This window comes from Pezoporus occidentalis, unplaced genomic scaffold (genome assembly GCF_034315485.1).
Source record: "Pezoporus occidentalis ecotype Australia unplaced genomic scaffold, CSIRO_AGI_Poc_V1 ctg68, whole genome shotgun sequence".
NCBI classification, from domain to species: domain Eukaryota; kingdom Metazoa; phylum Chordata; class Aves; order Psittaciformes; family Psittacidae; genus Pezoporus; species Pezoporus occidentalis.
In genome coordinates, this window is record NW_026916030.1 from 977,390 (window position 1) to 990,802 (window position 13,413).

Below are 13,413 nucleotides of genomic sequence, written 5' to 3' on the forward strand. Positions count from 1 at the left end.
AATAAAATAGATGCTATTATTAAAGCACTGTCCTGTTTTCTGCTGCCATGGTATCTTTTGCCTTGTCTGACTTATTGCTGATGTCTTCTGTCGGCCCCGCTCGCCTTCCTGCAGTGTATGATTTATGGTCCAGGGAGACAGAGCAGAAACATGGGAAAATTGCAGATGAGGGTGCTGGGAGGAGCACAGGCAAGAAGACACGAGGTGATTGTGATGAGGGTGTGCAAATGGGTCCTTTCCCCACTGCTCTCGGAGAGGGGACGGTGTTCGGGACAGTGTGTTCCAACAACAGAGCAGCTCGGCTCCAGGGCCCCAGCTCCCAACCTCCAAGCTGGGAGAAATAAAACCTGGAGCAGACAGCAATCCCTGTCATTCTCCAAGGTGAGCTTTCCAATGTAAGCTATGTGTGAATGCCTCCAGTGAGGGATGGCGTCTGGTCCTAACGGTCCAGGTGACAGCCACCAGCATCCGGATCCAGCAGGAGCGTGACACCAGCAGCCGGATCCTCATCTGCTGTAAATCAGTCCCTTTCCTTCTGCTTCGAGGAATTTGTCCTCTTTCATATCTGTTCCTCTGCAGCCCAGTGAGGTTTGGGTGCAGGCAGGACACGCACCCACAGGCTGCTGTGTGCTGGGAAGCTGCTGTCCTTGCTGGTCCTTGCTGGTCGCCTGCAGCTCAGCAGGATGCTATTTTCATTACCATATCTGAGGCTCGTGATAACTGAAAGCTCTTCCCCTCAGTCCTGCAGCCTCCCCCACGCTCCTCTCACGCATTCCTCCTCCTGCCAACCCGAAACCTGGGAGAAATGTTGGAAGTGCCAAGCAGCCAGCCCCTCATTTTGGTGCTTTTCATTGCATTCTCCATGGGAGCCAGGCTGGGGATGTGGGCTCATGTCCATGGGTGCGTGGGACCTGCCTCCACATCCTGCAAGTACCTGTGTGCTGGGCAGGGAGAGCACAGGCAAAAGGTTCCCTGTCAGCCTCCGTGTATTCAGGGAGAAGATAAGAAGTTAGTTTGAAATGAAGATTAAACCAGGGAGTTGTTTCATTTCCTCACACTGAACGGCACAGGAATTCCAGCGGCTGCTTTGAGGCAGATGCTACTCCTTTAATCTGGTGTTTGGGGCAGTGACACACACATGTACGAGTCCTGCTTGGATTACACTTCTGCAGCCAGGATTACAGTTCAAATCCAGCAGTGCTTTTAATGCCTGGAACAGGGCAAAGCAGCTGATGTTGTATTTCAGGAGTGAAAACACAGCCAGAGGGTTAAGTCATCATAAAGTATGATGTGGGATTATAATGCACATTGGAGCAGGCAGACATGCTGGTCCATTTCCAGGTGGGTGTTTTTCTCGGGCCATGTCACCTGCTTGCTGTTGACCTCTACATTGTAGATGGTTACTTGGGGAAAACCTGGGGAGCTGGATCACCAGCGCAGCCTTCCCAGCCAGCTCCCTCTGCCACCCTGGGAATCCCAGTTGTGCTCTGCCTGTTTGGAACCAAGCTGCAGCACAGGAGGCACTGCAAGCGCCCCAGCAAACCCCAGTGCTCAGAAGCTGTCAAGAGGAACCGGGGAATTCAGTTGCTGTGGGCTCTGGGTTCTCTGTTTCTGCCACTTTAACATCCAGCTGAAGGGACAAAGGTGCTGTCTGTAGGTACATGTATATGTATGCATATCAATTGCATCTAAAGATGAGGTGACTCGGGGTGCCCTAAAGCATCCCTGTGGATTGCCAGAGCTGATCAGACACCTTGCTGCCTGGTGGCAGGGCTCCAGATGTGAGGAGATGGTTGCAGGAGATTGTGTTATGGGGGCTTCACGAGTTACCATTTCTCAGCAGCCTGTGCTGAATCTTAAACTTTTAGGGTTGAACTAAATGAAAGACAACAAATCCTTTCTTTGACCAGCCATCTGCAGGTCTGGGTGGTCAAGGAACTCCCCAGCTTCTGGGTCAACCCTTCCTTGTGCTATATAACCCAAACCCAGCAACGCAGGTAATTGCCCCTGTTGGCTAAGCGGTGAATCTCTACGAAGATAAGCATTGCCTTGAGCAGTGAATGCAGCTGCTCAAGCTGCTCTGCAGCAGAGGAAGCCATCCTCGGGAGCAAGGGGTGCACCCAGTGCCAAACGCACCGTGCTACAGGACACGGGGAGGGAAGGGCTGTGGTCTCGCAGCATCTCCCCTGGCTTGGAATGGGTTAAACCTCAGCGCCAAGGCTTCCTCCTCCCTCACCCCCGCGGGGAAGGTGCTAATTGCACCGGCTGAGTGGCCCAGGGATTAGCAGTGAACCAGGTGAGAACGAAGCTAATCAGGTTCCATCAGCTCAAAGCCATAAATACCCCCTGCTGAGGAGAGCCGCTCCCTTGGGAGGAGGGTGCCTCTGTCCTAGAGCTGGAGCAGTGCCTGGGACCAGCTGAGGCCGGTGCTTGCTGCGGGGAGGACCCCTGTATCCCGGTGAGTAGGAGCATCCTCGTTGTCTGCATCACCTCGATTGCATCGCTTTGCTTTGCTTCCCTTCCTCGGTTTCCTTGAAGCAGCTCTGACCGTCTGTGTGTGCCTCACAGGAGGCTGGGCACACACCACTGCCGAAACACTGGAGGCCCTTGTCTGAAGGACACAGCTTCATCAGCATTTGCTTTTGGGTTTGGAGCCTGGTTTGTTTGTGGAGGCTGTGGCAGGGAATGAACTGGAACTCCTTGAAGGTGCCTCCATCATGGAATGGTTTATGTTGGAAAGGACCTTAAAGCTCCTCCAGCTCCAACCCCTGCCACAGGCAGGGACACCTTCCACTGGAGCAGCTTGCTCCAAGCCCCTGTGTCCAACCTGGCCTTGAACACTGCCAGGGATGGGGCAGCCACAGCTTCTCTGTCCCAGGCTCTGAGCAGCTGTGTTAAGCACAGCCCAGCTTTCCTTGGCAGCATTAAACTAAGAGTGGCTACTAAACCCACTCTTAATGTGTCTAAATACAGGTGCTTTCACTCCTGCCCTGGACACAGTGTCAGGCATTAGCTGGAGTGCATGCTCTGGAGACAAGGATGCTGTTTTTCCAGTGATTGTCTCAGACACTCAAAAGCAGCTTGGTGTTCACTCTCAGGAGGTTGCACATTCTCCCTGGGCCACTAGTTTCTCCTGCTGGGCCCTGGGCTATCACAAGCATCACTTGTATGCTTGCACACATTAATATTTGGCAAAGCTTCAGCAGTCTCTGTGGCTGGGGCCAGGCACCCCGCTGGTAGAGATCAGCTGTGCTCAACTGAATCGTCTGAGCACAGCCCTCTTGTTTCATCTCTACTAGCAGGAAAAGGAGCTCAAATGGGCTTTACTGTTGAGTGGAGTGAGTTCAGTTGAGGACTCCGTCTTGAGTCATCTTGGCTGGAATCGCTCAGGGTAAACTTTCCGTTTCTGTAGACTTGGGGAAGCAGGACTTAAACTGCTTGGGGAGTTGAGGTGGTGGCAGAGGTTGATCAAATATTGAAGAGCCATGCCAGCTGTGGCTCCTGGATGGAGCAGGGATACCAGCTGGGCAGCTTTCCACATACCAAGAGCAGGAGAGGCTGCTGTCCTGTTCCGATGGACGCTCATCCTGCAGCACAGGAGATGTTCCCAGGAAAAGCATGCGTCAGATGGTTGGGATGAGCAGATGGCAGCTTGCTAGGGATTTGCATTCCTGTTTTTCCCCGGTGTTTGTGACTACCCAGGCGATAACATGCGGGCGAGAGGCAGCCTGAGCAGGGCTCTGCTCTCCTGCTGGAACTTTGTTCAAACGGATTGTAGATACACACATTCCATTAAAGCAAAGAGCCAGAGGGAATGATTTCCCTATAGACTTCACGTTGGTGTGGGACAAAAGGAGTTGTAATGAGACTTAATGTTTTGGAATGCTGTAATCCCACATGGCAGCACTGCTCAGGGCCCTGCTGTGTGGCTGATGTGCTCCTGCTCAGATAGACCTGTCCCAGGGGAGGCTCTGTTAACTGCTCCTAGCACAGGGCACCTGACACTGGGGATGGGACTGGGTCCATGTTGTGGAATAATTAGGCCCAGGCAATCCGAGGAACCCTATACAAAGGAAGTCCTTAGCTGCAATCTCAGCCTTGCAGTCTGGTGATGAGATGCTTCTTCCTGTTCTTGCCAAAGAACGATCTGAAAGCTGAGTCTAGCGCTAGCAAGATGCGAGGCACTCTCTGTTTTCACATACGAGGAGGAGAATCCCTGGGAGAATTGGGCTCCTTGCTCCTGCTCAGCTTTAGCTCTAGCCTGAGTTAAAAGAGCAGCCCTATTTGCAGCACAAAGACAGATCCCCTTCAGTTTGTGTGTTTGCTTGATGTGGCCCGTGGCTGAGGGATCCTGCTACAGCCAAAGGAGCTGCTCGGTCCTGCTGGAGAAGGCGACTATAAATAGGCTGCTTTGATGTGTAAAGATGTTAAATGGATAACAAAGGAAGGACAGCAACAAACGCTGAAAGCGTTTACACTGAAAGCATTTACAGCGGTCCGAGATGCAGGGCTGAGCCGGAGTGAAGCTCCAGTGAAGCTGTGGGAGAGGACAGTGAGTAGGGACCCTGCCAGAAGCTGGAATCCTGGCTGTGGTGGGGTGCGGCTGAATGAGGGATAGAGGGAAGATCAGCGGTGACATGGGAATTAGGCAAGGAAACTTGCTGCTGGGTTGAAATCTTCTTTACATGAGCAGCAGGGAAAGGCTTTAGTGAAACGATAAGGTTTTCAAGTCTGGTTTATTTATATAAAGACGGCTTATTTCTGTGCTCCTCCTGAAGTCCTGCTCTGCTATGCACATGCAGGTTTTGCTGTGGCAGCGGAATCAAACCCATGAGGGGTTGGGGGAGATGAGAGCTGCTCTGCTGCACTGGTCCTCCTCTTGATTCTGGTGACAGTCTTGACAGCCTCTCTTCCAGCTCAGGTGCAATGAGATCCTCTCATGGCAGGCTCCTGCAGGCAGCAGCTCAGTACAAGTTACAATCCAAAATTACAAGTCATACCTTATTCTTTTTATGGTTTTGTCACCACATTGCCAACTTTGCCGTTAAGAGCATCACCTCCTGCTTTGCTCTGGCTTCTGCACAGTCCCAGTCTCTCTCAGTCTAAGGTTAATCTGGGCTAGAAGCGAGTCAAGGTCAAACTGATCAGTTTGGTGCATCCTTTCTTGAACCTTCCCTGAGAAAATCCTCTCCAATGCCAGGATGTGTGCAGGCAGCTCCCTGGGATTCAGGGAGCTCAAAGGTGCAGCAGCACCCGTTAGTGAAAGCATGAGTTTAAATAGCAAATCAGATTTGATGCATTATGAGCTTTTCCATTCTTCTCCTGGACCCTTTTGTTCTCTTGCCGAGCCTGGTAAAGGTATGCATCTTCCCTGCTTGCCTCCAACATTAAGCCTGGCTGGCTGTGGGGTCCAGATGTTCCCATTTCACCTCTGAAACAATGCATTTGCTTTCCCATAGAAGTGGCCATGTGTTTCCCAAATAGCTTTTAGACTTTAACCTTTTCAAGCTCCTCACTGGCGGGGCCTGCCCTGTTATTTCCAGATTTGGTTGGCATTTTAACTGGGAAGAGGCCTTTCAGTAAAAAGAGTCATTTTTAGTAGCAATAAAGTGGATTTATTGAACAAAAGAATGGCTCTTTCCAGTGGGGGAATGGGAATGAGAGTTCCTTGGTGCCACCGGGGATGGCTGCTGCCTGCTTTGCTTTCTGGGCAATTCGGAGCTGAAATCTGGCTCCCCCAAAAGAGATGTATTTTCTGGACTGATTTTCTGTAAAATATTCCACCTTTTTATTTTCTGTTCCCATTTAGAGCAAACAAATACAAGTAAATCAGCTCCAATTATTTCCCCTCTGCCTTTCCCCTAAGGCTGCGCTGTGATTGTATGCAGATAAATAAATTAGGTTAAACAATGGTAACTTGTCCTGAGCTGCCTTCTATCATCGGGAAGCTGTGTTGGCAACTCGCTAATCTGCTGCTGCTGTTTGACGTGGGCTCAGTTCCTGCCTCTAGTCAGGAGATTATTCCAAACGTTAGACCGGGGCCTTTAAATTAAGCTTGAAAGTGTTTTAGGGCTTTTTGCACTGATTGCTTATTTATTTAACTATCAATAATGAATTTAAAGCAGAGCTCGGAGCCTCCCCTTCTGAGGACAGGAAAACACAGGAGACAAGCAGCCGATGCACATAAACAGCAGCTCCTTAGAGCAGAGCTGAGTGTGCGGAAGGCCAAAAAGACCCTGAGCTGAGATTTCTGGGTCCTTCTCCCAGCTCCTTCACCTTTGAAGTGAGTTGTTGGCTTCTCTGGGATGAGGGAGGCTGGTACAGGGGTCCAGGTGGCCGTGGGAAGGGTTTTAACCCTTTCTTTCCTCCTACTTCAACCCAGAGACACTTTGTTCGCTCACTCATTTTCGTTGCTGGATAATATCCACAAAGATGCTCACTGGGGAGGTTGAGGCAGTGTGAGGCAGCTGGGGGAAAGCAGGTCTGTGGGTGCTTGGGCCATTGACTTGCTTAATGGAGTCCTGAGCTCATCATCCATCTCCCTGTGCTGCTCCGTTCGCCAGCTCTCTGCCCACCCATCAGTGTGCTGTAACTGAGAAGCTGATTCCTTCACCAGGGAAATAACAAGGCTTTCTTCCTCTCTGTCTTAATGAACTTGCACTGCTCCTCTGGTCCTGGCATGGAGTTTCCAGCACCATGAAGTGTAGAACTGCATTCCAGTGGTGATGGCCTCAAAGGAAAAGGATGTGGTGGCTTCCTCTAAGGTGGAATTAATGTAATGAGAGGAAAAACAATGCACAAAATGAACTCCGGTTTGGATGGCGCTGAGGTGCATCAAGGATTCCACACCTTGAGAGCTGTGTGGGCAGCTGGGTGGTTGCTTTGCCAGGCACCCAAGAAAATGACCCTCAAGTTTCCAAGCAGGAGGTGAGGCCATTCATAGAAACCCAGACTGGTTTGGGTTGGAAGGGACCTTAAAGCTCCTCCAGCTCCAACCCCTGCCACGGGCAGGGACCCCTTCCACTGGAGCAGCTTGCTCCAAGCCCTGTGTCCAACCTGGCCTTGAACACTGCCAGGGATGGGGCAGCCACAGCTTCTCTGGGCACCCTGTGCCAGTGCCTCAGCACCCTCCCAGGGAAGAGCTTCTTCCAGTCCTGCGAGTGGACAGCAGTGACACAAACCCTATTTCCCTACGAGATGTTGGCCCTTTAGGTTCCTCTTCCCTTGCTCTGTAGCTGGGTTTTGGTGCGTTTGCGGCTCTGGCAGGCTGTGTAATGAAACACCTGATATGTTGTGACAAGTAAAGGGCTTTGCAGTGCAGTGGTTAATGTGCTCCTGCATGTGTTGGTGATGGATCCTCTGCTGGTCTGTTTCCCGTTACGAGGTACAGGTTTAGTGACAAGGATGCTGCTCACAGCACTTCATAGTAGAACCCTTATTATAATAATAACTTAAAATTAGAGGGGGAATGGATATGCCCTTGACAGTGAGGGATTATAAGTGCTGATTAAACCCAATGGCAGTACAGGCAGGTATTAATAGACTGTTCCCTGTGCATTTCTCTCCCAGCCTCTCTCTCCTCATACTTTGTTCTCTTCATTGCGGTGCTTTCCAGGACATTGCACACTCATGTCAGGAGCAGTGCTCTCCGGCTGTGGGGTTATTCCAGAGCACAAGTCATCAAACTGCCCGCTCTTTCTCATGCAAGCTATTGGCCTGCACTGGCCCTCTGGGGCAGTCCCATGCAACCACTACTTGGGAAGAGAAGCAGCTCTGCTGCTGCAGCAGCTGCAGCCTGGCAGGCACAGGAGTGTTTTGCCGGTACCACGAGGCATCCCAGGCAGGGAGAGCTTTGGCTTTGAGTACTGACTCCTGCCAAGCAGGGCTGCATCTCCCTGCAGCCAGGGAAGAGCTTTGTGCCTCCCCCGGAACGCGCCTGTGCCAGGGCTGCCGGTCAGGAAGGATTCCATCCATTTCTTGGTCTTGGAGCTGAGCAAAATCTCGACCCAGAACCCAGTAGACAACAAGGCATTCTGATGGCGCTTGATGCTTAAGATAAACGCTGGGATCTTCCTAGCACCAGGAGCTGCTGCTTCACAGCTCCAGGGCTTTGCCTTAGATACAGACTTTGTGTGCCTGTGTATGTATATATGGCACCATGTAAATGTCAGGAGACGGGCTGGGAATCATAGCTGCTAAAGCCTGTGATAGAGATGGAACAGGAGTCCTTAAGCATCGCAATCACACAAGGCTGTATCGTTTGAAGTGTCTGGTGCTCTATCACTTTAACAGGCCTTACAAGCCAAACATCTTGCTTGTATTTGGACAGGGATTTGTCCTAAGCACAGATGCTGCCTGGTGAGAACAAACTCAAAAGTGTGGTTAATGAATAACAGAAGATCCTTTTCATTTTCTTTTTCCCTGTTCTTTTCCCCCAGCCTGTGATCTTGAGGGTCAGCATGAGGGATGGTGACGTGCTTCAGCCCAGTGCCTTACAGCGTTATGAAACCCCAAACTGGTTAATTGTATAAAGCTCCTGAAAGGAGGGAAAGACTTGGTCCCCAGCAGGGCAAATCCAATCTCATGGCCCACAGAAGGCCCAGGCAGGATGGGGAATGGGGAGCATGAGGGAAGGGGCAGCTCCTCTCCCTCAGGAGCAGATGGGGTAGATGCCTCCTTGTGTTGGCCTTGCTGGCGCCCAGAGCAGGAAAACAAACTCTCTGCTTCCAAACTAGTGGTGTTGCTGCCATGGGAAAGGCAAGTCTCTGATGGAGGGAAGCTGATGTGATGCTGCTGGAATGGGGGGTGCCATTTCTCCAAGGTAGGAGGCCTCCTTTGCCCAGTGTCAGCCCGATTTATGCTCCTCAGAGACAGCCCAGCTCTGAGTGCTCTTTGCCTGACATGCACGTGAGCTTCCCATCCCAGGCTGGCCAGCCAGCTCTTCATCCTGCAGCAGGTCTGTGCCCCTGTTGTGCCCTCGGGGCTTTCTTAAACCTCCTCGGCTTGTCTGGTAGCTAAAAAAAGCCCCGAAAGCAGAGCTGACACCTGAGATCTTCCTTGAAGGCTTCCTGAGACCAAATTGACGGTGTCATCTCTGAGTCTGGAGCCTTACCTGCCCCTGCATCAGAGGAAAGGTTAGAAAGAAGGCCTAAAAATAGCTGTTGCCCTCAGAAGTTGGACTGTGCATTTCCAGCCTCCTGTTAGTGTCTCCGATCATGCCCCGTTCCTTCCTTTCTGACTAATGGCTTTGCACTTGGCATTTCTCATGGAAGCCCTGTCTCTACAAGATAGGCTTAAAAATACATTCTTCAGCAAACACCACATTTCCCCATCCTCTCGGTTCCACCTACCAGCGCACGCAGTGGAAAGGGAACTTTACACGTATGTCCTACCCCAGTCGATCCGCACCACCCTGCACCTTCTTGCTGACCCACAAGGAGCCCTCGAGGGCAGCGAGAGCCTGGAGCCTGCAGGAGGTTTAAACAGGAATGTGTGTCCCTTCCTCCTCTCCGTGTGAGAGGAGGAGCAGCTTTCCCTTCCCCCAGCCTGGGATATTAATACAAGCCTGGATTCCAGCCAGAACTCTGCCTCCTCCGTATTGTGCTGGAGTGGCTCCCTTCTAGCTCATCCTTCTGTGCAGGAATGGCCCAGCACCACCTCCAGCTGACTGCAGCCCTTGGGGAAGGCTTTGCTGGGCTGGGAGCCTCCCTGCTATAGAGGAGAAGGCAAAGGGATGGGGTGGATACTGGGGCACGAGGGGGGTCACGTCACCGCACAGCACCAGCAGGGATGCTGCTCTCGCCCCGCTCCGTGCTCAGCCTTTGAGGCTGTGTTTTACGCTGCTCCGCAGCTTCATCCGCTCTGTTCCTGCAGCACCATCTTCTCTCCTCCCGGAGCACAACATATTGTGCAGCTCAAGTTGTCAGTGCTAATGCTTCCCTTCTGCAAGAACAAAAGTAGCAGAAGTCAGCTCCTTCACCCTCTGACTCGCTGTTTTTTTGCCACTAGGAATGGCAGAGAGATTACAAGCCATTAACAGGAGGGGTTTTGCTTTGTAAGGGGAAAACCATGTAGGAGAAATTCAGCTCTTGCATATTTTTAGCTGCCAAAATTAAGCTTTAGGTGGATGCTGTCTACAGCAATGCTTCAAGACTGTAGCCCTTCTTTTGGGGTACAATCACTTACTGGTAGAGCTGCAGCCAGTGATGCTTAATGAGAAACATGCTCCAGAAGGAGAGGCTGGGAGAGTGCCATTCACCTTCAGGTTTCCTGTGACGCACGTTGTCTTTAGGTAAGTGATGGATGGGTGTTATGAGACTGGAGTTAGCAGCTCTTACCTGAGGCCAGACATCTTGAGAAGGCTTCCTTTAAAGGTCCTGGCTCAGGAGTATCTCAGCTTCCCCTTGGATGAGAAGATGAGAGTGAAATCCCTTCTGGCCTCCTCCTGCCTGGATGATGCAGACACATTTCAGGTAACGCTTGAGGGAGTGTTGTTGCTGTGTCTTGTTCGAGGCCTCACACTTAAACGGGGATGATTGGAAGGAAGAGCAAGAAAAATGGGCACTTCCCAGTGATAGGCAATGAGCACCGAAGGCAGACAACAGGCAGTGGGAATGGGTGAAAGGAAGCAGCAACCTGCCAGCCTGTCCCTGTAATTCAGAATAGCCCCTGGGAGCTATTTACTCTTTACCCTACTGTTCTCTGTCCTTAGGTGGCTAAGGTCTTGAGGGGGGCATTTTAGTTAGATGCTTACAGTTAGGAAGCACGAAAGGCCCTCGAAAGACTTTACAACTTCATTTTCCCCATCATGAAAGACCATATGCCTTGGAGTTAGGTCAAGTCCTACTTTTTGCTCAAAGCATAGGAGATTGATTTAATACAAAAAATATATATAGATATACACATGTTGTGTATGGTGCATCTGTTTCTCCAGTGTTAGCTTTGTGGTGAGTGGTCATAGAGGAACATGCAGGATGGAGGCTGGACCACTGAAAAACTCAGGCCTCAGGGCAATCAAAGTGCTGCTGAACTGAGGCTTCAGACAGTGCCAAATTGTTCATGCATTTCACTGCTTTGTAAGTGAAATGCCCTGAAAGGTTGATGAAAATGGGAGGCAAACTCAGCCCCAATGAGCATAGTGAGGCCAGAGGACAGAACCAGGAGCTGACACTTCCCAACAAGCTCAACAGGGAGAATTTAAGTGTAATTAGTTGGTGTAAAAAAGGACAAAAACCCCTCTGGAGGCAAGGCCCAGTGATTGTTTAGATTGAACCAATGCATCTTTCTACACCCAGCTACAAGTGAAGGGGGGGAAATCACCCTCGTTTCCTGTGAGAGATGGATGAAGGGGTGGGAGCTGGCAGCTAATGCTGTTGGCTAACACCACCATCAACCACTGCCTCTCTGTCTGGCCTCAAGCTGTCAGCGTCTGAGGTAGCCCATGTGTCAAGTGTGCAGCATTAATATTCACAGGGCAGTTGTGATGGTTTGGAGTCCTTTGACAAAGAGCACTTCAGCCCCAAGTACCAAGTGCTCCAGGTACACACAGATTGCTGTTGTCACCAAGCCCGGTTCTGTGGGGACCTGCAGAGCTGCTGGCAAGCCTTGCTCCATGGGGGCTTTGACATGCTTGTAGTCACTCTTTCCAAGTGCATCTCAGCCTGACTTCCAGCTAGATCTTTCTTTCTTCCCTTTTTTAATCTCCTTTATTGATTCCCCTGCCAGCACACTGAGACAGCATCCCTCAAGCCATTCTCTCATTTCCCCTTACCTTTTGTTCACTTTTTGTTCATCCTTTCTTTTGGGTAGTAAAATTTCCACATCCTTCTGTAGGCACTGCTGTATCATAAATGGCACCACACTGAATGACTGCCATGGCTTTTGGGGTACACCTCTCATGGGTCTCAGCTTGGCTCCAAGTCTCATCACCAGCTCAGAAGCAACTCCTCCACCCCTTGCTCTGTCCCTCAAAGAGAAAGAATGCGTCTTGATGTCTCCTTTTCAACTTGCAAGCCCCTTGCACAGCTCCCCGTGCCAGGGAAAGCCCATATGGGATGGAAAAGGCACCCGGATTGCTGGGCTTGCCCGCTGCTGCCCAGGGGATGGTGTTTGACAGAGTGAAGGAAACAAATTTCCTTGCCAGTGCAGGTGAAAAGCTTTGGGAGCAGATGGCACAATCGTTCCTCTCATTACTTTTATTGCCTTCAGAATGGAGAAAAGTGAGTGCTTAAGAGGCTGAAGCAATCACAGGCTGATGGATTGGTGTTGGACTCTTTCCGGCACCACAGCTGATGCTGTAGCTTGGGAAGAAGGGACCAGAGGTGGCAGAACAGAGGGATGGGGAGAGATGCGTCATCAGCTGGTGTCCCTTTGGACATGAGGGACAAGGAGAGGCTTTTGCTGTGAGACCGAGGTGACAGCTCAGAGGATGCTGTAAGCCAGGGAGGACAGTGGGCTGTGTTAGGAGTGGCACCCACCAAACACTTTGAGGGAAGGTTCACTGACTGCACCCATTGTGAATTTAGAGGCAGCTGAGGAAAACACTGTGCACCCTACATCCCTCACAGCATCACTGACCCACAGGTACACTGGGATGCATGTTTTGTTAAATACTGAAATACAGCCTCCCCCTCTGCTCCTTGGACACTCCTCCCCTCCCTTCTCCACCAAGCAATGGCCTGGAAATTACATGTTATGGCCAGAAATTAAGACACTCTCTTTCTGGAAGCTTTCATCATTAACTGTTCATCACTTTGGAGTGCCTCCTGAGGTCAAGAGCATTTTGTCAGAGCCATTCATCAGCCAAGTGCTCTGTGCATTATCTAGGGCTGTCTCCCAGGGAAGCCAAGGTCGAGCAGTAATACACCAGCGAGGTGACCCGCTCGTTACTTTTGGAAACGTTTTTGTCAATGAATGGCCCTTAGCGAGCATCTCATTTGGATTTAACAAGGCATCTAGTGTTTGTTTAAAAGGACACTGTACCTTCAAGGTATTTGTCATAATTGGAAGGAGGATATTTACCTGCTCTGTTTATTAATAAACCCCTTAGAAGATGGATATTGAAATCAGCATCTTTAATGTCTTCTCTGGCACCCAGAGGGATGGTCCTTGCAATTGCAAGAATCCCCCCTGGGTTTTCCCAGGGCTGGGATAGCTGGAGTTGGACCAGAGCACTGGGACCAAGTCAGACCTGCTTCACCAGCTGGATCTGCTGGTGAGGAGGTGCTGCATGGGGAGATTGAGCCATTGGTACCTGCGAGGTGTCCCCATCCATGTCTGAATGCATTTACTCTGCTTCAGCCCGAGCTGCCCGTGTGTTGTAAGCCTGCCCTGCAAGAGACAAAGAAAAGCCCTGGATGTCCGAGCCTGTCTCCCCCCACACCTTTTGCCAGGCATCTGCTCCAGGGAGGCGGA

At 51.0% G+C, this 13,413-nt stretch overlaps 1 long non-coding RNA gene across 1 annotated transcript; it reads left to right on the forward strand.

Annotated features, from left to right (window-relative positions):
* Positions 1-2,368: 2,368 nt before the first annotated feature.
* LOC134175352 (uncharacterized) lies at positions 2,369-8,353 on the forward strand. The gene is made up of 3 exons (XR_009968982.1): positions 2,369-2,458; positions 6,686-6,812; positions 7,616-8,353. It is a non-coding gene; the product is annotated as an uncharacterized LOC134175352 (long non-coding RNA).
* Positions 8,354-13,413: the final 5,060 nt, after the last annotated feature.